This window comes from Periplaneta americana, chromosome 2 (assembly GCF_040183065.1).
Source record: "Periplaneta americana isolate PAMFEO1 chromosome 2, P.americana_PAMFEO1_priV1, whole genome shotgun sequence".
Lineage (NCBI taxonomy): Eukaryota > Metazoa > Arthropoda > Insecta > Blattodea > Blattidae > Periplaneta > Periplaneta americana.
The window spans coordinates 180,730,463-180,752,361 of NC_091118.1; the positions used below are offsets into that span (position 1 = coordinate 180,730,463).

The 21,899-nt window shown below is 36.4% G+C and overlaps 1 protein-coding gene and 1 non-coding gene across 6 annotated transcripts in view; one reads left to right on the forward strand and one right to left on the reverse strand.

Annotated features, from left to right (window-relative positions):
• The window catches only part of dac (dachshund family transcription factor), a 1,230,461-nt gene that overhangs the window by 573,974 nt on the left and 634,588 nt on the right, over positions 1-21,899 (reverse strand). The window lies entirely within an intron of this gene.
• TRNAH-GUG (transfer RNA histidin (anticodon GUG)) lies at positions 14,847-14,918 on the forward strand. The gene has a single exon. It is a non-coding gene; the product is annotated as a tRNA-His (tRNA).

Genomic DNA, 21,899 nt, shown 5'->3' on the forward strand with positions numbered 1-21,899 from the left:
ATCAATAGCTTTCTCAAAACATGCTATGAAATATTTCATATAAACAATTTTTATCTGGAAAACGAAGCATAAACGAACAAAATTGTATTAAACTTTTCGTTTAAAATGTCTCATAAAATAATCTCAAGAAATTAATGATGATACTTAAGGTTCATCCTGTATATAAAGTACTCTCCATAGCAGTCTTCTACACTTCTTTATTTTTTATATCGAAAAGGACTGAAGTAACAAACGTAATTGTCTTCATAGTGCACTGTAAAAACAATTGCGAAAAATAGCTTAATATGCATGGCAGGTTCAAGTCAGATGGGTGGGTAGAGTTGAAGATGTATTGTCATAGTGGTCTCAAGTCGATTATTTAACAACGCTGTAGAAACTACTAAATTATTTAGCCTCGGTGTGGAATTGGTGATGAAATTACTTCTGGGGATATGAACTGGAATCATCAGGCAAGTTATATGAGTCAGAGTTTACAGAAATGTTAATGAATTCAAATGGACTCATTCGAGCGAAAAGGGTTAATGGAGGAAATAATATAGGGGGGACTCGGCTAATTCCGCAATATTAACAAGTAAATCTATTATTCTTTTATCAAAATGTTTATTGAAAAATATTATCAAGGTATGTACACATGGACGAAACCTTTCATTACCAAATGAGATAAAGAGACCTATTAAAATGCAAATATATTTAGTTGTACGTACATTACAGTTGAAAAAGAACTCTGGTAATTCCGCAACAGTGCGGATAAATCCGCAGTAGTAAATAATTATGAAATACACTATGAAAGTGACATAAAAGGAACAATTTATATGTAACAATGCTCACTTTCTTCACAGCTGTGTAGCAAAACACGAAAAACAGCCAACTTTCGATGTTTCACTGTATTGCCGACAGAGGTGTGACCAATATCCTTGATTTTTGTCCACACCTGTGGAGTAACGGTCAGCGCGTCTGGCCGCGAAACCAGGTGGCCCGGGTTCGAATCCCTGTCTTGGCAAGTTACCTGGTTGAGGTTTTTTCCGGGGTTGTCCCTCAACCCAATACGAGCAAATGCTGGGTAACTTTCGGTGCTGGACCCCGGACTCATTTCACCGGCATTATCACCTTCATTTCATTCAGATGCTAAATAACCTAGATGTTGATACAGCGTCGTAAAATAACCCAATAAAATAAATGAAAATCCCTGATTTTTTCTACAGCACTGCAGAGGACATATCTCCTGTTGACAGCGTCTCAAAACTTACGTTCACGCTATATTCATTCGCTTTCTCTTCTGTTTCGAGTTCTCCACACTTCTACTCCAAATTATCTTCGTTCTCGGTTTAACTACTTATCCTGCAATCATAATCTAAACACCAGGTCACAAGAGAGCCAAATCTTAGCAATTCCTCCTCATAGAACATCCCACTAGTCATCCTCTTTCACTGTCTCCGTCCCTCGTGAATGGAATTCTCTACCTCAGAAGATTAGGGGCTGCCAGACAATAACCACTTTCAAGACAAAGCTAAACAATTTCTTACTGACGCAGACAAATTGAAGTTGTAATTATAATCATAATCGAGTTTAATGATTTAATTATATTTAGGTATGATTATTATTATTAATGTTATTATTAGTACATAATTATTTCATTGGAGTGTTGGGAAGGTAAAATAATTGTTATGTATTGTATTGTATTAATTAGGTTTTGCTCCTTAGCAATATAGTAATTTTCTATTTTTGTATCGCACTGGTTGAGTGGAAGAGAAGGCCGAATGGCCTTAACTCTGCCAGTTAAAATAAACCATTACTATTATTATTATTATTATTATTATTATTATTATTATTATTATTATTATTGTAATGCCGCAGTAAAATCATATATGCACTACTGCGGAATTACCCGTACTGCGGAATTACCCGTACTGCGGAATTACCCGTACTGCGGAATTAGCCGAGTTTCCCCTATTTCAAACTATTTTTGTAATTTTTCAATGATACGATATTCAAACCTCTGCTCTCAGCTTATTAACAAGAGATATCGAAAGAATAGTAGTTTAAACTCCCGCTGAATAGTAAATAGCTTCAATACGGGAAGGATTAAACGAGACAGCGATTTGCCTGGATTAGTTGTGCGTTAATCTATTCTTCCAACTTCAATTCTTGCCGTTATCTTTGTTAATGTGAAAAAAGGGGCTGAATTTCTATTGTGAATCTAAGAGGTGCTTTTAATATAACTTTAGCGAAATCATTATATTTAAGACCTATTAGAGATTTATAATGAAGAAAAAGTGATTTTACGATTGAGTTTCTTTCCTCTAAAGATTCATAATTACCAAGACGGCAACACTGAGGAGCAGCCGCCAGTCATTTGTTCCCCACAACTGTGCAAAATTAACAAGTGAACCACGAGCAGTGAGATATCCTCTAAGTGGAACATAAAACAGAAGAATTACACGATCCGGGCGAGAGATGCTAGCTGGCTGGATAGAACCGCAGGTGCTCGCTGGGGAAGCATGTAAATTGAAGGTCTCTGCACTGCCAAGACAAAGAAATAGTAGGGAATAATCTTCAAAACTATAGCAATAACGGTTGCACTTAACAACCCGCCGAGATGCAATACAACAATCGTATAATATCTCTATGATAAGTGCTGGTGTTATATCAACTGTGACAGTCCATCAGATTATCTAACAATCACTGCAGCGCCTGAAGCGTAACAATCAGTGACGGATTTCTCGGACTAGTCTTAAAGACCTCGCAACATAAAGTTGAGATGTGGTAAATAAGTAAGATATTGTTATAGTTAAATGCTAGCTATAACGGCTGGGGGGATCATCGTGCTAACCACACGATACCTCCATTCTGGTTAGATGATCGTCCACCTCTGCTTCGACATGTGCGCGTGAGGCCAGCAGCCGGATGGTTGGTCTAGGCCAGTAGTATCAGAGTTGTAAGCTCCAAAACCGGTTGTGGAGCTAGAGAGGGCAAGTCGGAGCGTGAACTTGCTTATGTCTGTGGAAACACCGGAGCACGCAACGAGTCATAGTGGAGCGCTCCGCTCCGTTTGGTCTCTGTCTGACAACGCTGGTCTAGGCCCTTCACGGGCTGTAGCGCCACGGATTATTATTATATTATTGTTATAGTTAATTACTATATTAGGCCTATTATTATACCTTATTATTATTATTATTATTATTATTATTATCATCATCATCCTTCACGAATTAGGCCTCTGTAGACCTGTTTCGACCTCATCTAGCAGTCTTCTAAAAGGTCTTTCTGGTCGACGATGTCCTCTAGGTTTATACTGCATCATAATTTTTGGGATTCTTGAATTTTCCATTCTTCTTACATGATCTAGCCAATTGAATTTGTATCTGCTGATTTTTTCTTCTACTGACTCTACTTCTAATTGTTCTAAAATTTCTTCATTCCTTTTTCTGTCTGAAAGTGTATATCCTGCTGTCCTCCTGAAAAATTTCATTCCCGTTGCTTTGATTCTGTTCATGTCTTTTTTCTTTAATGTCCAAATCTCGCTTCCGTATAAAAGGGAGGGTAATGCTAGTGTATTATATATTTTTATTCTTGTAGATTTTTGTACTAATTTAGCTTTTAATGCATTGTTTATTATTCCTAGAATTTGTGTAAATTTGGTAATTTTCTTGTTCACATCTTTTTCATTTTGATAAGATATTTCACAACCCAGATAATTGTTCGAGGCATTGGTTATTGCGGTATAACTGTTTCATCAAATGCAGAGGAAATGCTGCATTACAAGCCTGTCCAGAGGCTAAAAGTGGCAGCCCCACTACTGAACTACCTAACGATAAGGCTAGAAACCTATCTTAGGGAAAATTACATTACTTTCAAGCCTCAAACAAGCAGTATAAGGACAAATAATTTGATTATTATTATTTTTATTATTATTATTATTATTATTATTATTATTATTATTATTATTATTATTATTATTATTATTATGTAGCACTGCGATTTTTCCCTTTTGATGATAACTGGTTTTAGTTGGCAACACTGAAGAGACAGTCAAATTAGACTTTACACTTACGTGATCCTCACTATAGGTAGGGGCTAAATCCGCCACTAACGGATGGGTTCTTAGTGGCACGAGATTTAAACCGAGGGTGTCCCGGAGCTAGGACGCCGAACGACCGTGTTTACAATGATATTAACAATGAATTACAAATCTAGCTGCAGGTAATAGTGCGTTTTAGTTCTGGGATTGACCCACCCTCCCGAAGCTTAACAACCTCCGGGGTCAGCGTTCTGCATTCCACACAACTCCAAGAATGTTTATAATAGTGGAGCATTTACCAGCACTCTTATAGCTTTCATTCGATACAGATGAAAGATGGGCGTTAAGAAGAAATATCCACGGACACACATTGGTCACACCAGGGTCAGCTCCACATGCCTGTCTTGCTAGCCCGATCGTATGTCAGTCAGTCAGTCAGAGGAAATGGAGTTTGTTCACTCGCAAATTCTGTGATATTTTTAGGAGTAAAACTGCTGTAAAATAGATTTATTTTAAGTTCCTTTTAACCCTCTGATTACGTATTATGTTAAGGGAAGAGAGGGGTGAAAATTCTAAATTTCGAAATTTTTAAAATTAGAGTATTAAATTTTGTCACGTAAATGTTCATCTTGGAATATGTAACAGTTTTTATTAAAATTTTAAGAACACCTCTTCAAAAGTGATGTTTCACTCCTGTCCTTAACACCTCTTCAAAAGTGATGTTTCACTCCTGTCCTTAGCATCTCTTCAAAAGTGATGTTTCACTCCTATCCTTAACACCTCTTCAAAAGTGATGTTTCACTCCTGTCCTTAACACCTCTTCAAAAGTTATGTTTCACTCCTATCCTTAACACCTCTTCAAAAGTGATGTTTCACTCCTATCCTTAACACCTCTTCAAAAGTGATGTTTCACTCCTGTCCTTAACAGCTCTTCAAAAGTGATGTTTCACTCCTATCCTTAACACCTCTTCAAAAGTGATGATTCACTCCTGTCCTTAACATCTCTTCAAAAGTGATGTTTCACTCCTGTCCTTAACAGCTTTTCAAAAGTGATGATTCACTCCTATCCTTAACACCTCTTCAAAAGTGATGTTTCACTCCTGTCCTTAACACCTCTTCAAAAGTGATGTTTCACTCCTATCCTTAAGACCTCTTCAAAAGTGATGTTTCACTCCTGTCCTTAACATCTCTTCAAAAGTGATGTTTCACTCCTATCCTTAAGACCTCTTCAAAAGTGATGTTTCACTCCTGTCCTTAACATCTCTTTAAAAGTGGTGTTTCACTCCTATCCTTATAAGAGAATTTATGTGAAACCCCCAGAGACCAAACGCCCGTGAAAAACAATCTCTGGCTTTCAAACTGTGGATTAAATAATAATTTTTCTGTTACAAAAACTTATTGAAAAATACAGTTTTTTTTGTAGCCAAATATCAATTACTCCAAAATGGGTGTACCTAGATCAATGAATTTTGAGATAGAGATTTTTTATTTCATTTGACAATTTATTGCAAGCAAAATAATTACATACTGTACAGTAGTGGCAAAAAAAACCGGACCGACCCTTGTAGCTGATTTCAGAGCCTTGTTCACTCCAGAGCACTATAGACTGGTAACTAAGACTTTCGTGGTTCGAATCCTGCCTGGAAGGAAACTTTTTTTTTTGTTCCTTATTCAAATTTATTCCCAATATTTTTCGATTGCAGCGATATTTTACTACTTCATTAACTTATTATTCCCAGAACATGAATTTTATCAGCTTATTTTCTAATGGCTTTCGAAATGGGCTACGTCAGCAGTCGAAACGACATCCATTTCAATAGATTACTGGCTATCTTGTGAATGTGGGCGTGGCATGCGTAGTGGCTCATTCCGTCGGTCAGGTATTTTTTTGCCACTACTGTACATTAACAAAAGATTTCACAATACTATAGTAATACTAGTATATGAATATTCTTCAAAATTAAAAATTGATTACCAATCTCATGTTCAAATACATGTTATAAATTGTTGTATAAATACAATTAACTGGGCCACACCCGAAAAACAAGATACGATAGACATATCTAATTCTTCTTGTGCAGTTATTACTTTTTGTTAAAAAAATTTGTGACAGCTCATTCACGTATTGTAATCCAGATTTTTTTTTGTTTAGGAAAAATTGCCTTTTTCTAAAATTCTCTTGAGTTTGAAATTCGCGGCAAATTGATCGGGGACCGCCACTGCCAGTTACATCATAACATTGGTGGTTGGCAATACTAACTAGTAATCAGTTGTGGAATTTGCTACAAATGTGGGAAAGTTAGATTTCTTTTTTGAAGAAAAAAACTGAAAATGGGTCGAAATTCAGAATTCAGTGAGTATGGACGTGAACTGGGAGATTTGGAGTGTGGAACAATGACTTGAGATATGTCTGTGTCCCAAAATTCACTGATCTAAGTCCATCTATTCTGCAGAAATTATTTTTTTCACACAAAAATGTAATTTTTCAGTAAGTTTCATAACAGAAAAATGGTTATATAATTCACAATTTTAAAGATAGAAAGATTAGATTTGCAGTAACAAAACTTCATTTTTCACAGTAATTTGCTCCCTGTATAAACATAAGGATGTTTCACATAAATATAGGTAAGGATAGTAGTAAAGTAGGTCTCTTTTGAAGGGCTGTCCTAAAATTTTTGGTTTAAACTGTAAATGCTATTAAATTTCATTGATGTTACTTAAATAGTTTCTGATTTGATTTCTTTTTAATTAGGCATATATTCAAAATCTATCTCCTCTCACAAATTTTAAGTATATGATCAACAAAGTTGTTGTATAGTATTTCTGATATACTTAATTACTTACTTATAGCTTTTAAGGAAGCCAGAAGTTCACTACCACCCCCACATAAACCCGCCACCGATCCCTATCCTGAGAAAGTTTAATCCAGTCTCTACAATCATATACTACTTCCCTCAAATCCACTTAATATTATCCTCCCATCTACGTCTCGGCCTCCCCAAAGGTAGTACTTCTGATATATTTAGAAAAACACTGAATATCCAAATTCTAAGAATGTATTCTGAGAAAAGAGACAAAATACTTACTTCCTCAAGACATAATTAAATAATTATGAGTTTTTTATGCCTGTCGTACAGATACCATTTTTATTTCAAAAAGGTACTAAATTGTAAACAAATCCTATACCGTATTTATTTTATTTTAAATAACTTTATCGAACTTCCACAGACGAGTTTACGAAACAAGACATGTACAGGAAACATATAAATTGAATTTTATAGAAAATAGTAGAGATAAAAGGTCACTTATACAAGAATATATGCACATGAAACAAGTTCTCAAGGTATATTAGGCAGACAAGAATAATAACATAAATATATATTAGAGAAAAACGAATTAAGACGAAATACAGTAGCAGAACAGTAAAGTTTGATAGGGTATACCAAGGGAAGAAGAAATGAAGATTAATTGTAATTTACAGAGCAGGCAGCAAATGAGTCAGCTCGATGGCTTTGAAAATGTGGAATCCTTTATATTTTGAATACATGAAAATGTGCCAAAAGGGGAATGTCGAAAAATCACTCTTAAGTACACAACGAAGTATTTGAAGTACGCAGCCATTTAATATGACGTCATTATTGATAGTTTCAAGAGTAGTAGGGTCTTGAAACTTTGCTGACAGAATAGTTTCTGTATATTTATAATTGTCAAAAAATACTTGCAACTTTAAAAGAACATGGCAAAACAGTTGTATTACAATGGATCCCAGGACATTGTAATGTACATGGGAATGAACAGGCTGACACATTAGCTAAGAAGGGTGCCAATCTCAAAATAAACCCACGGAAACCTTTGTCATTTAGCTCAGTAAAACAATATATCAAGCAACTACAAAAAAATAATCACCAACAAGAACTGGACATAAACATTTCGCAACACTGTAGGAAATTACTGAAGGATATACCTCCTGAACCCAGAAGACTGGCAGTTACAAGCTTTCGTCTTAACACTGAACATGACATCCTGGGTAAACACCTCAATCGTCTTGGCATCCTTCCATCAGCATCCTGCATTTTGTGCCATCAACAGGAATACATGGATAGACAACATCTTGCAAAATGCCCTGCTCTGAAATCCTCCACGGAAGTCGACCGCTACTGGGAAGCCAGAGCCCGAATGTTTTTTAATTACATAATCCGTTGTTTTGTTCACCGCTTTCTTGTTTTTCGCTCAGTCAATGATAGTAAATATCATGTACTATCCATTAGACAAATAAATAAATATTTATTTTTGCACCAAAAGAAAAAATCAGATTTTGGCCAGAAATGGCCAAAATTTCACTGGTCTCCCCTTTTAAGGAAATTAAGAAGGAACGAAAAATAAAACGAAGGGATAAACGATAAAAATTTAGAGGAAATAAAAAAGAAAGGAATAAAAAGATGTAAAGAAAGAAAGATTGAAAGTTTGTGTTGCAGCGTGAGTTGACTGAACGGGGGATGGGGAGCATCCCCCTGTTGCAATGAGAGTGGCATTTGAAACAAGCGCTGCCCTCTGTCGGAATGAGCAATCGCCGCTACTTGCTAATTACTCCGACTGTTCCTCTCCCCACAATATAAATGTTTGGCCAGATGTATCAACACAAAGCTCAATTTAAATTAATTGACCGTTTTATATTTTATTTATTTGTACGTATGTTAGAAACGCAGAGACTATTAACTATGCGAAGCCAGATAGTAATTCATTACCGGCCGATACAGTTCATTATGTAAAGCGAATGGCGATCAATAAGCAGTAATCAGGCAGACTGCCTTGACATTTGAGGTAAGCAGAACGAAGGCAGAGATTTCCCCAAATCCTGCAGATCAGACAGCTGAGATAGCAGGAATATGGTTCACGACACGTGATAACGAGCGAAAGGAGTTGAAAGCCGGTGATCCACGGTGCTCCAATAAGGAAAACGATCTCCAGATAAGATCTATTTGCTGTAACAAACAGCAATCTCTGTGATTAATATTATCACTGCAGCGTACGTATGATGCTGGCAACGCCCACACCGCGTTATGAGTAAGGAGGAATTAGAAAAAATAAAATATACGAACGCGGAATAATCCTGTCAATGATTTTCTTTTTATATAATAAAGACTTGACACGGACATATTACCTATATCCTTGAAACTGGGATCAATAAATAGAGAGTCCGGCAGAATGATCTCTCCGATTAGAAACATAAACAAGAGCAACATAGATCCTATTCAAAATTTTATTTTACCACCTTATAGACATCACTTTATTTAAGGGGTTAGGTACAGCTTACAGCAGTAAAATTTTGGAAATATTCAACATTTTTTCCTCCATTATTGCACCTTGCACAATAATGAAAATTAGTATGTGTAAAACTCTGTCCTTTTGCTATATAAAAATAGTTATTTATGGTACTTGTGAGGTAAGTGCATCTTTCTTGCGCGAGTGGAAAGATTTAAGCACGAGGCGTGAGCCTCGTGCTTAAATTACACATATTATTCACGTCATCCGCATAGACAAGAAGCTGATGTAACCCGTTCAATTCCAAACCCTCTGTGTTATTCTGAACTTCCTTAATGGCATATTCTAGAGCGAAGTTAAAAAGTAAAGGTGATAGTGCATCTACTTGCTTTAAAAGTATCACACAGAAGCTGATCTATACGGACTCTGCTGTAAATTTCATTGAGACACATTTTAATTAATCGAACTGGTTTCTTGGGAATACCAAATTGAATAAGAATGTTATATAAAACTTCTCTCTTAACCGAGTCATATGTCTTTTTTAAATCTATGAATAACTGATGTACTGTACTCTTATACTACCATTTTTTTCTCCAATATCTGTCGAATACAAAAAATCTTATCAAAAGTCGATCTAATACTCCTAAAACCACACTGATGATCACCAATAATTTCATCTACATACGGAGTTAATCTTCTCAAAAGAATATTGGACAAAATTTTGTACGACGTTAACAAAAGTGATATTCCTCGAAAGTTACTACAGTTAGTCTTGTCCCCTTCTTAAAAATGGGTACAATTATAAACTCCTTCCATTGTTCTGGTAATAATAATAATAATAATTATTATTATTATTATTACTATTATTATTATTATTATTATTATTATTATTATTATTATAGTATTATAAAGCTAATATAAAATCTGTCCCATTAAGGGCAACAAAAGCGCTTGGAAGACACTAAAGTAGAGTTCCATGATTTTACTCCTATGCACTAGGATGATGTGGTTTAGTCAACACCACTCTCCGACTAGCTTGTTTTTTTTTTCTTTCCTCAGAAAGAACCCGGTACTCAATTTGATTGACGGGTGAGTAGACCCCGGGGTCGTTATGCAAGTTTGACAAGCAAAAGAACCACGCCGTCATCAAGGATTAAATCCGAACCTTTAACTCCGAAATCAATTGCTCTAGGAACAGTTTATTATAGTTTAATAAAATATGGCAAATAATAAGAGTTCGTATAGGTCAGTTTCTGTCAGATGCGTTTCCAATTCATTGTGGGCTAAAGCAAGGAGATGCACTATCACCTTTACTTTTTAACTTTGCTCTAGAGTATGCCATTAGGAAAGTCCATGATAACAGAGAGGGTTTGGAATTGAACGGGTTACATCAGCTGCTTGTCTATGCGGATGACGTGAATGTGTTAGGAAAAAATCCACAAACGATTAGGAAAAACACGGGAATTTTACTGGAAGCAAGTAAAGAGATAGGTTTGGAAGTAAATTCCGAAAAGACAAAGTATATGATTATGTCTCGTGACGAGAATATTGTATGAAATGGAAATATAAAAATTGGAAATTCATCTTTTGAAGAGGTGGAGAAGTTCAAATATCTAGGAGCAACAGTAACAAATATAAATGATACTCGGGAGGAAATTAAACAGAGAATAAACATGGGAAATGCCTGTTATTATTCGGCTGAGAAGCTTTTGTCATCTAGTCTGCTGCCAAAAATTTGAAAGTTAGAATTATAAAACAGTTATATTACCGGTTGTTCTTTATGGTTGTGAAACTTGGACTCTCACTTTGAGAGAGGAACATAGGTTAAGGGTGTTTGAGAATAAGGTGCTTAGGAAAATATTTGGGGCTAAGAGGGATGAAGTTACAGGAGAATGGAGAAAGTTACACAACACAGAACTGCATGCATTGTATTCTTCACCTGACATAATTAGGAACATTAAATCCAGACGTTTGAGATGGGCAGGGCATGTAGCCCGTATGGGCGAATCCAGAAATGCATATAGAGTGTTAGTTGGGAGGCCGGAGGGAAAAAGACCTTTAGGGAAGCCGAGACGTATATGGGAAGATATTATTAAAATGGATTTGAGGGAGATGGGATATGATGATATGATATGCTCAGGATAGGGACCAATGGCGGGCTTCTAAAATGATCGTTTATAAAAGGAAGCACAATTTTCTTAATAAAAATGTGAAAGTCTTTTATCTACTACAGTTTGTTTGTGAAGGTTATCTGTTATGTGAGGCGCATCTCTCTCTGTAGAAGTGAGTGCGCTAATCCTCAAGACTGTGTCAGTGTTTTCAGAACCATTAACACTAATCCCATGGTGGAAACGTCCCTCGCTCCTTGCGGAGATGCACATATGTGACTGTTCTGCGAGGAGGGTGTGTAGGAAAGACTCAAATTGCATATCAAAATATTGGATTTCAATTCGAAACTCGTTTTTCTTCTGGGGATGAGTGACCGAGCCACCATTTGTCAACGGATTGACAGGCCGTCCGTCTCAACGTGAATAAAAAGCTAATTCTCTCCTCCCCATCCCTCTGCTAGACTCTTCTTTTCAATTCATCCCCCACCGCTCTGAAACCTTACCCCCACGTCACAGCCAAATAAACACAGAAATCAACTCGCAGGGAAATCCAGAAGTCGGCCGGAACCGACATCCAGCGTTGAACGCTTTATTAGATTTTCTCGCCAGAACTCACAAAATGGTAATTGCAGACCTGCGGTGTGAGAACGAGTTAAAAGGTGTGCGATTGTGGGGATCACAAGATGAAACTAAACAGGGTAGCAACACAGGTAGGTACAGGCGTAGTCTCGGAGTAATGAGTGGGACGGGCGTGGGTTCGAAACCAGCTTGGGTCGATTACTTTCTCTCCCCCCCCCCGGAGGTTTCCGAAACTGTAAGGCGATTATCCAGTAATCCCGTTGCGAATTCTTTGATATATTTCACTAAATGTAATTTCGTTATCACTAAACCCGCGTAGTTGATGTAGAGTTGTTAAATAACCTATTCGCGTCATTAACGTCATTATCATTAATGTCATCAGTATTAACATGAACACAGTCAGTTACTATTATAGGCTATATCTTAATTTGTAAGTTTTAAATAATTTTAGGTTATAGATAAATAAACTTCTAAATACTTGCATTAACACTTATATTTATTTTAAATAACACGAGTTATGTTTAAATTGTGATAAAAGTTTAAAACTTACAAATTTAAAAACTTCATAGCGCTAATAGTTATTTGTCTCGTGTTAAAACTGGCCATTATTTTTGAGTGAGATGTTTATAACACGAATGCGTAGCGTAAATTCAGTAATTTTTCACAACCACATAATGTACTTTTAGCCACGAGTGAATGCAACGCGTAATCTTATACAGGGCTTTCATTTCAAAACTTCCCAGTCTAAATAACTAATTATTTAAATTGAATTCAATTTAAACAAAAAACACGTCAATTTAGATACTGAGGGGGGAAGCCTGAAACCAGACTTAATTGCATAATAGATTTCACCACCACTCCCCAGCCTCCCCCAATTTCAAATTTCAAATGGCACCCTTATATTTTTATATTTAAATATGAAAGGGCATTCAATCGTTTATACACCTCATTCATTTGTTTTCGCATATTTTGTTTTCTATCATCACCTGGCAACCTATATTGTTGCTATTGTTGATTAGAACTGAAGAGAATAAAGCTACAAAAACTTATTAAGCATTTCTTGTAATAGTTGCGTTTGTGTATTAAATTATTTTAAAATAAGGTCAGTGAAAAATATAACATGGAAATTAATATTGAAAAATCGAAAATCATGTCATTTTGTGGGAAATTCCCTGTACCAAGCAAAATCTGTTTCAATAATAAAATAATAGAAAGAGTAAATACCTTCACTTATCTTGGCTATACACTATCACCTTATGATGAAGTAGATATTGCTGAAAAAATATGTAAATATAATAAAACAATGGGGATCATTAATAAAATCATGAAACCCTCACTAGTACAAAGACACACAAGAATAGGCTTGTATAAAACCTTAGCACAGCCAGTATTAAGCTATGGTAGCGAAGCGTGGACTGTGAAGAATAAAGATGTCAGTAGAATAACAGCAAGTGAGATGAGGTTTATGAGAGCAACAGCTGGATATACTCGCTGGGATCATAAAAAAAATGAGGACCTAATGCAAGAACTTCAAATAGAACCCATTATGCAGTTCATCAGCAAATATCAACTTCAGTGGAAGGGTCATCTCGAACGAATGAATCGATGCAGAATTCCAAAAGCACTGCTTCATTACCATCCATATGGCAAAAGATCTCTAGGCCGTCCAAAGAAGAGATGGACTGAAAATTCTAGTTTGAGACCGTAACAGGCCACTTGGCCTAATACTTGTTAGGAAGATGATGATGATGATGATGATGATGATGATGATGATGATGATTATTTTAAAATGGAGTATACCCTTCAAGAGAGAACATAAATCATCCTCATTTATTAAATTTAGGAAATTACACAAAATAAGCTGTGTTTTCATTCTAGAATCAACTGATAATAACAACAATCCAGGTTGCCAGGCCACGATAGAAAACAAAAGATGCGAAAACAAATTAATGAATTGTATAAATAATTGAATGCTCTTTATATTTAAATACAAAAATATAGGGGTGCAATTGAAATTTCAAAGTGGGAGTGGCTAGGATGTGGAAGGTGAAATCTAAAAAGGAATTAAGCCTGGTTTAAGACTTGCCTATCAATATCTAAATTGACGTGGTTTTTGTTTAAAATTAATTGAAATTAAATAATTAGTTATTTAGACTAGGAATTTTTGAAATGAAAGTCCTGTATTAATGATTATTGTATTGTAATTACTTGTATATATAGGCCTAATATTAATTAGCCATAGCGGATTTAAATTAGTTTATTTTACGACGCTTTATCAACTAAGATGGCTATCTAGCGTGTAAGTGAAATGAAGGTGATAATGCCAGCGAAATGAATCCAGGATCTAGCTCTAAAAGTTACTCAGTATTAACATTCTGTTAAACATTATGTTAAAGTTCATGTAAGATTGCTTATTTTATATGTAATATAACCTGATGATGACAGAAGAGGCGAAGATTGGAACGTCCTGGAAGGCGGAGTTACGTTGCCCCGATGATATGGCAGGGATAATCATGATTATGTAACGCCAGGAAAAGTTTTAAGTCTGTTAACTTGTTGACTCATACGATGAAAGAGTAATGGAACGGAGAAAAATTCTCTCAGGCGCCGGGATTTGAACCCGGGTTTTCAGCTCTACGTGCTGATGCTTTATCCACTAAGCCACACCGGATACAACCCCGGCGTCGAATAGAATCGTCTCAGATTAAGCTCCAACTCTTGGGTTCCCTCTAGTGGCCGCCCTCTGCACTACGTCATAGATGTCTATGAACGTAGGACCGAAGTCCGCAAATGTGCTGAGGTGCACTCGTTGTGAGTGACTAGTTGTCTCAAGAGTTGGAGCTTGATCTGACACGATTCTATTCGACGCCGGGGTTGTATCCGGTGTGGCTTAGTGGATAAAGCATCAGCATGTGGAGCTGAAAACCCGGGTTCAAATCCCGGCGCCGGAGAGAATTTTTCTCCGTTCCATTACTCTTTCATCGTATGATGACGCAGAATATCTGCATAGAAATATCATATGTATTTCGGTACATTAAAATAATATATTGTTGATTCATGTTTATTAAATTAAGCTAAGGGTTCATATTTAATTAATATAATAAGAAAAATGAAAAAAAAAAAAATGAACTAAGTTTTTACCCTTGAATGTGAGTGTAACCCCTACAATCAAGCAGAATTAGTAGAGGAGGTCTAGAACCCCTGACACTCAGATGCCATCCATCTGTAAACCACAGAGTTGCAGCTGACATATTGACCGGCTTCCCTGGCACTCTACCTGGAGACCGAACCGACTGACCAGCAATTGAATTTGTACAGCACAAGACTGAAGACTTCCATCAGTAAAAATCCCGCCAGGCAATGCAGTGGTTGTTGCACTCTAGTTTTTTTCCCCCTCTCTCCTCTCAACCCGCATTTTTTGTGGACATTCCATGTTATGACAGTACATCGGGTCGGGTCGGTGAGATTGGGTTAGGTTTCCCCGGCTTGCACTTGGCGTGTTTGCACAATTGCCACGTCATAATACATTGTGAAGCAATATATTATTCCATCTATCAGAAACACGTGGCTTAATTTCGCTGCTATACTCCGAACGCAGTCAAGATCGCAGCGGGCGCCTCCCACAACATCAGAGCGAACCGCAGCTTTCAAAGGAATCCACGGCTTCTCTGCAGAGGGTCGCGGATACGACCTCTGCGAGGTCTCCGCGGACGCTGACGTTGTGAGGCTGGGTTTATACCCATACCTGTAAGTTATTTACAGTTCTCATTATTTTGAATCATGTTTCAATAAATGTCTAACTACGAACGCATCTTCTCCGAATGATTCAAGAAGAGAGAAGTGGGTGAAACTGTAAGAGTAAGGTAAGAAGATGAGAGCGAAAGAAAGAAAGAAAGAAAGAAAAAAAGAAAAAGAGAGAAAGAAAGACAGAAAGAGAGAGAGAAAGAAAGAGAGAGAGAAAGAAAGAAAGAAAGAGAGAAAGAAAGAGAGAAAGAAAGAGAGAAAGAAAGAGAGAGGGAAAGAAAGAAAGAAAGAGAGAGAAAGAAATAGAGAGAAAGGAAGAGAGAAATAAAGAAAGAGAGAGAAAGGAGAGAATGAAAGAAAGAAAGAGAGAAAGGAAGAGAGAAATAAAGAAAGAGAGAGAAAGAAAGAGAGAATGAAAGAAACAGAGAAAGGAAGAGAAATAAAGAAAGAGAGAGAAAGAAAGAAAGAAAGAAAGAAAGAAAGAAAGAAAGAAAGAGAGAAAGAAAGAGAGAGAGAAAGAGAGAGAAAGTAGGAGAGAAAGAAAAAAAGAAAGAAAGAAAGAAAGAAAAAGATAGAAAGAAAGAAAGAAAAACACACAAATAAGGGAGGAGCAATTGAATGTCAGAAGGAAGGAAATACAGTGGAAGGACTGCAGAAAAAATTAAAAAATGACAAATACATTAACAAACAAAGTTTGACATTGGTAGTAGTAGTAGTAATAGGCTGGTAGTAGTAGTAGTAGCAATAGTAAGCTACTAGTAGTAGTGGTATTTATTTAACCTGGTAGACAGACTTTCTCATTCCCTCTATCAGGAGATTACAATTATAATATTAATAATTACAATTAATATTAAATTTACAATTACAATTATTACAATAAAAATCGAAGTACGAAAATATTTCCTGATTAATAAAGATTAAACAATTTATTATAGAAGTCATGAACAAAGAAAGATTTTTTTTTACTGAAGTATAAATTAAACCTATTATACTACCGGAATTCAATGGAGTGCATACCCTAAGGCTCCCCTACGGGCCGCCTCCGAACTCATCTGCAGTCTAAAGAATCCTTTTGCCTTTTCACATAGGCCTCACAGCAGTATCTCAACCCAGGTCCTCGAGCACTATGAACCCCTAGGAAAAAGATCACGATGCATCGCACTACCACCAGCAACTAATGACCACATATGAGGTCAAAGTTCGATGGCGATCCTCAGACGACTCTACATCGGAGGAAGCCCAAAATATGAGAAAGAAATGAAGATTATGATGGAAGAGGGAAGTTTTATTATGGTGGCGAAATGATCCGAGGTCCAACGTCGAAAGTTACCTAGCAATTCTGATTTAATTGTGGGGGAGAAAACCTCGGAAAAAATCTCAATCAGGTAACTCTTTTACGGTGAGACATGCTAACCGTTATTCCACTGCGGATCTGGACGTAATGTAAATCTGACAGCCAAAGAGTTAACTCAAATTTCTTCGCCTCTTTGAGTCTCACACTTATGGAAATGAAGTTGATTGTGCAGAGAGTGTAAGGTCCGCCACTTTGGCAACTCGGGGGCCGCAATCCGCCAGAGGATTATTGACATAGAAGCTATGCGTTACGGCCGGCAAATACAAGCGGGCAAGGATGGACCCTTCATACATCCCCTTTACTACACTATAACAGATTGAAGAGCCAAGTCTGTGGGGTGGGGTGGGATGAGAAGGGGGAAGGTTAGCTTTACATATTCCTCTAAAAATGTCAGCTGATGGTTTTACAGCGTTTTTCCCAATAAATGCAGCATCAGCAATGTTGAAGTGGAGTTTGGAAGACAGATATAATTTGATGCGGCATCCGATATCAGTGTGTGCTTTTTTTATGAATAAATGGGATGCAATGCAAAATAGATTCTTGTTCCAACCTGCTTCATCCCCGTTATACACATCAAGTGGCGCGAGAGTGCGGAGAAAAATGATTCAAACTGTCAAAGACAGAAGATGATCAACTCTGAGTTGTTACAGTAACGTATTGATCACGCAGCTCGCACCCTATTTTAATGTATTCCTTGAAAACACTTCAGAAATGCAATTTATTCCTTACTCAAAGTTTTTAGTATTGTTTTATTTTACAATGTTGCCTTCCTCCGTAGATCAGTCCTATGTTACTATTCCGAGAAATCAGGATCGATCACAGGCAACAGAGTGATTTCGTAAGCTGCTTGTACACGATCAAATGTTCTTCAAATTCAACGTTTCACAAGACTTTTCAAGAGATGCCAATACTTCAGAAGTTTGCTTTAAAATCACTTATTTACTAACTTATGACTTTAAGGAACCCGAAGGTTCTTTCCAGCCCTCACATAAGCCCACCATCGGTCCCTATCTTGAGCAACATTAATCCAGTCCCTACAATCATATCCCACTTCCCTCAAATCCATTTTAATATTATCCTTCCATCTACGTTTCGGCCCCCCCAAAGATATTTTTCCCCTCTATCCTCCCAACTAGCACTCTATATGCATTTCTGGAATCGCCCATACGTGCTACATGCCCTGCCCATCTCAAACGTCTGGATTTTATGTTCCTAATTATGTCAGGTGAAGTATACAATGCGTTCAGCTCTGCGTTGTGTAACTTTCTCCATTCTCCTGTAACTTCATTTCTCTTACCCCTAAATATTTTCCTAAGCACCTTATTCTAAAACAGCCTTGACCTCTGTTCCTCTCTCAAGGTGACAGTCCAAGTTTCACAACCATACAGAACAACCGGTAATATAACTGTTTTATAAATTCTAACTTTCAGTTTTTTGAGAGCAGAATGGATGATAAACCTTCTCAACCGAATAATAACAGGCATTTCCCATATTTATTCTACGTATAATCTCCTCCCGAGTGTCATTTATGTTTGCTATTGTTGCTCCAAGATACTTGAATTTTTCCACCTCTTCAAAGGATAAATTTTGAATTTTTATATTTCCATTTCGTACAATATTCTGGTCACAAGACATAATCATATACTTTGTCTTTTCAGAATTTACTTCCAAACTTACCTGTTTATTTGCTTCAAGTAAAATTCCCGTGTTTTCCCTAATAGTTTGTGGATTTTTTCCTAACATATTCACGTCATCCGCATAGACAAGCAGCTGATGTAACCCGTTCAATTCCAAACCCTCTCTGTTATCCTGGACTTTCCTAATGGAATATTCTAGAGCGAAGTTAAAATATAAAGGTGATAGTGTACTCCTTGCTTTAGTTCACAGTGAATTGGAAAAGCATCCGACAGAAAATCACTTATAGTACTTTTAAAAGTTTTGATTGTCTTGAAAGTAAATAAGAACATATTCTATTGATCAAAGCCTTGAGAATTGTTTCCAAGAATTGACCAATGGAATTCGAAAATATTATGGCGCCAAGAACCAAAAAAACATGGCGTCCTGGCCGAGAAAAATTTTTTTGCGAGTTAATTAAGTTACATGAATGGAACCCATGCCTATACGCCGTGGGTTCTGTGGAATACCATAATAAAATGAAGGAAAGTATTGCTTGTGAGGAACCTGCAAGGCAGATATATCGGGTTAAGTACCAAAACATGTATTTCTTTTTAATGAAGAAGATTCTAACACATAACTTTGGCAAATACTAACCGTAAATATTTTGTTTTGAAATAATAAGGGCCACCGGCGTAGCTCAGTCAGCTGAGGAGATCGTCATTTGATCCGGAGTTGCGTTCGTGCGTGGGTTCAATTCCCGCTTGCACTGATTATCTGGTTGGGTTTTTTTTTTCGAGTTTTTTTTCCAACCGTAACGCAAATGTCAGCAGAATTGATGTTTCATGACAAGTCAGATTATATTATATATTGGCACAAAGCTTTTCAAATATCTATTGAAAAGCAGTTACTACAGCATCTATTTAAAGTACACGAATCTGGTGACCATTAGAAAACTGACTGGATTATGCCTATGTTATTTTGGGGGCATAAAATTCATTCTTAAGGATCTCAATTATCTTAACCTCCTGAAGATTGTATGCACAATGGATGTACTATGGTCTGAATGCAGGTGGAATTTCCTCCGTTCCATCCGTAAGTACACACAGCACTAGCCAGAGTTTCATTACATCATCAGAAGAGATGTCAAACGGCAAATCAGGTTATTCTGAACTCTAGATGGAAAGAGCTGTATAGAGCTTACGATACATCATTTTAAACTATAAAATTAAATGTGATTTCCTGTTTACACTGAAATATTTTGTGAGCATAATCTTCCACATCTTGTAAAATAATATATATGGCGCAGGAATTGCAGCTGGTCTGAGGTCAGTACGACAAGCTATTCAGCTTCGTGTTCGCGGATTCAAACTGATCTTTAACATTGAATTACTTTGAGCTAACCGCTATCAAGCCCTGAGGTACGGGTCCTATCATTTCGCCCCGCATTGCAAGAGTGTCGTAAGAATCACAGTTCAAAAGAAAAATTGAAAACGTCAGAATCTTTGAACTGTTTTTGTTACTGCTTTTATTTTCTGACGGCTTGAAGTCAATTTTGTAGCAGATACTGTTAAAAAGAAGTTTGCAAACCTGTTATCACAAGAGGATGTTTTAAATAAATCAAATCACAAGCCATATACAAAAAATTGTTTCTTTTAATTGCTAACAAAAAGAAACAACATACAGATCTTTTAAAACACTGAAAATTACTGAATTTGTTTTACAAATAGGCCTATACTAAAAATATTCTATGCCTTTTCATGCGATTGAAAACACGAAATAATAATATATCGTCTTACTGTTTAAAATTATGGTAAGCTAAATGATTTTATATTGATGAAAAACAGTTTACAGCTATAGCTATTTCATGATAATATTAATATTAACTTACTTACAACATACTTACAAATGGCTTTTAAGGAACCCGGAGGTTCATTGCCGCCCTCACATAAGCCCGCCATTGGTCCCTATCCTGTGCAAGATTAATCCACTCCCTATCATCATATCCCACCTCCCTCAAATCCATTTTAATATTACCCTCCCATCTACGTCTCGGCCTCCCCAAAGGTCTATTTCTCTCCGGCCTCCTAACTAACACTCTATATGCATTTCTGGATTCACCCAAACGTGCTACATGCCCTGTCCATCTCAAACGTCTGGATTTAATGTTCCTAATTATGTCAGATGAAGAATTCAATGCCGTGGAACCGTCTAGAGTCGACCTGGGGATCTAGATTCGACCACTGTGTACACTTTCTAATTTTACGTGTTTATTACAATAGAATTGCCTACTAACCGCCACTGTTTGCTTCCAGCTGACTGATAACACTTCCCCTTTCAATCTCGCAAGGTAGTGCGAAACGTATTGTGCGTCCTTGATTATGTAAAATTCATTGTTGCCAATAGCAAAAATAGTAACAAAAAAGTACTGTGTCTAACTTTTAACAATTTAGCCTTGTTTAACTGTAATGCAATACAAATAACTGTATTTCTGTAATCAAAATTTTAAGCTTAGCAACATATTACAACAACAAAAAAAATTCCATATTATTGAGAGATGTCAGAAGTTGAAGTTGTATTCCAATACAGAGTCGACCATGCAGGCCTGTGTAATTTATCCATTGGAGCCACAAAGAGTCCTTAATAAACTACAATAATCTGGTATGACAGAGTAATATTAATATTAATTTCAACAAAATTCACTCTTCGAGAAATTAAAAATAGAGCACAATTTCTGAAATTTAACGAAGCCTACAAGTTTCTATTTTGTAATTTAAAATAAAATACAAAATAATTTAAGTTTTCTAAATAAAAAAGAAACATAAATTACTGTAATTTAATAAAAAACCAATGTCTCGCTTTATAATATTAATTGGAGCAAAATACGAATTAAAAGACACTTTAGGAAACCCACAGTTTTACAAAATAAAAATCAACTAAAAGTATCTATTTAAACATTAACACAACTTTAAAATCGGTATATAAATCCGAACAAAACAAAAAAACATATTGTTCTTACGACTGAAATAAATTGTCATTAAAAGCAACAAACAAGTGTATAGCTTCATATAGGCTACTTGGGGTATACTCTAAAGAATAACATGTGCTGCTGCCAGGAAGTTAAAACGAATTTAGCAATAGCAAAGGAAGCTTTTATTAGGAAATAAAGCATTTACTAGAAACCTCTGGAAAAATAACGAAGGAAGAGGGTAGTGAAGTG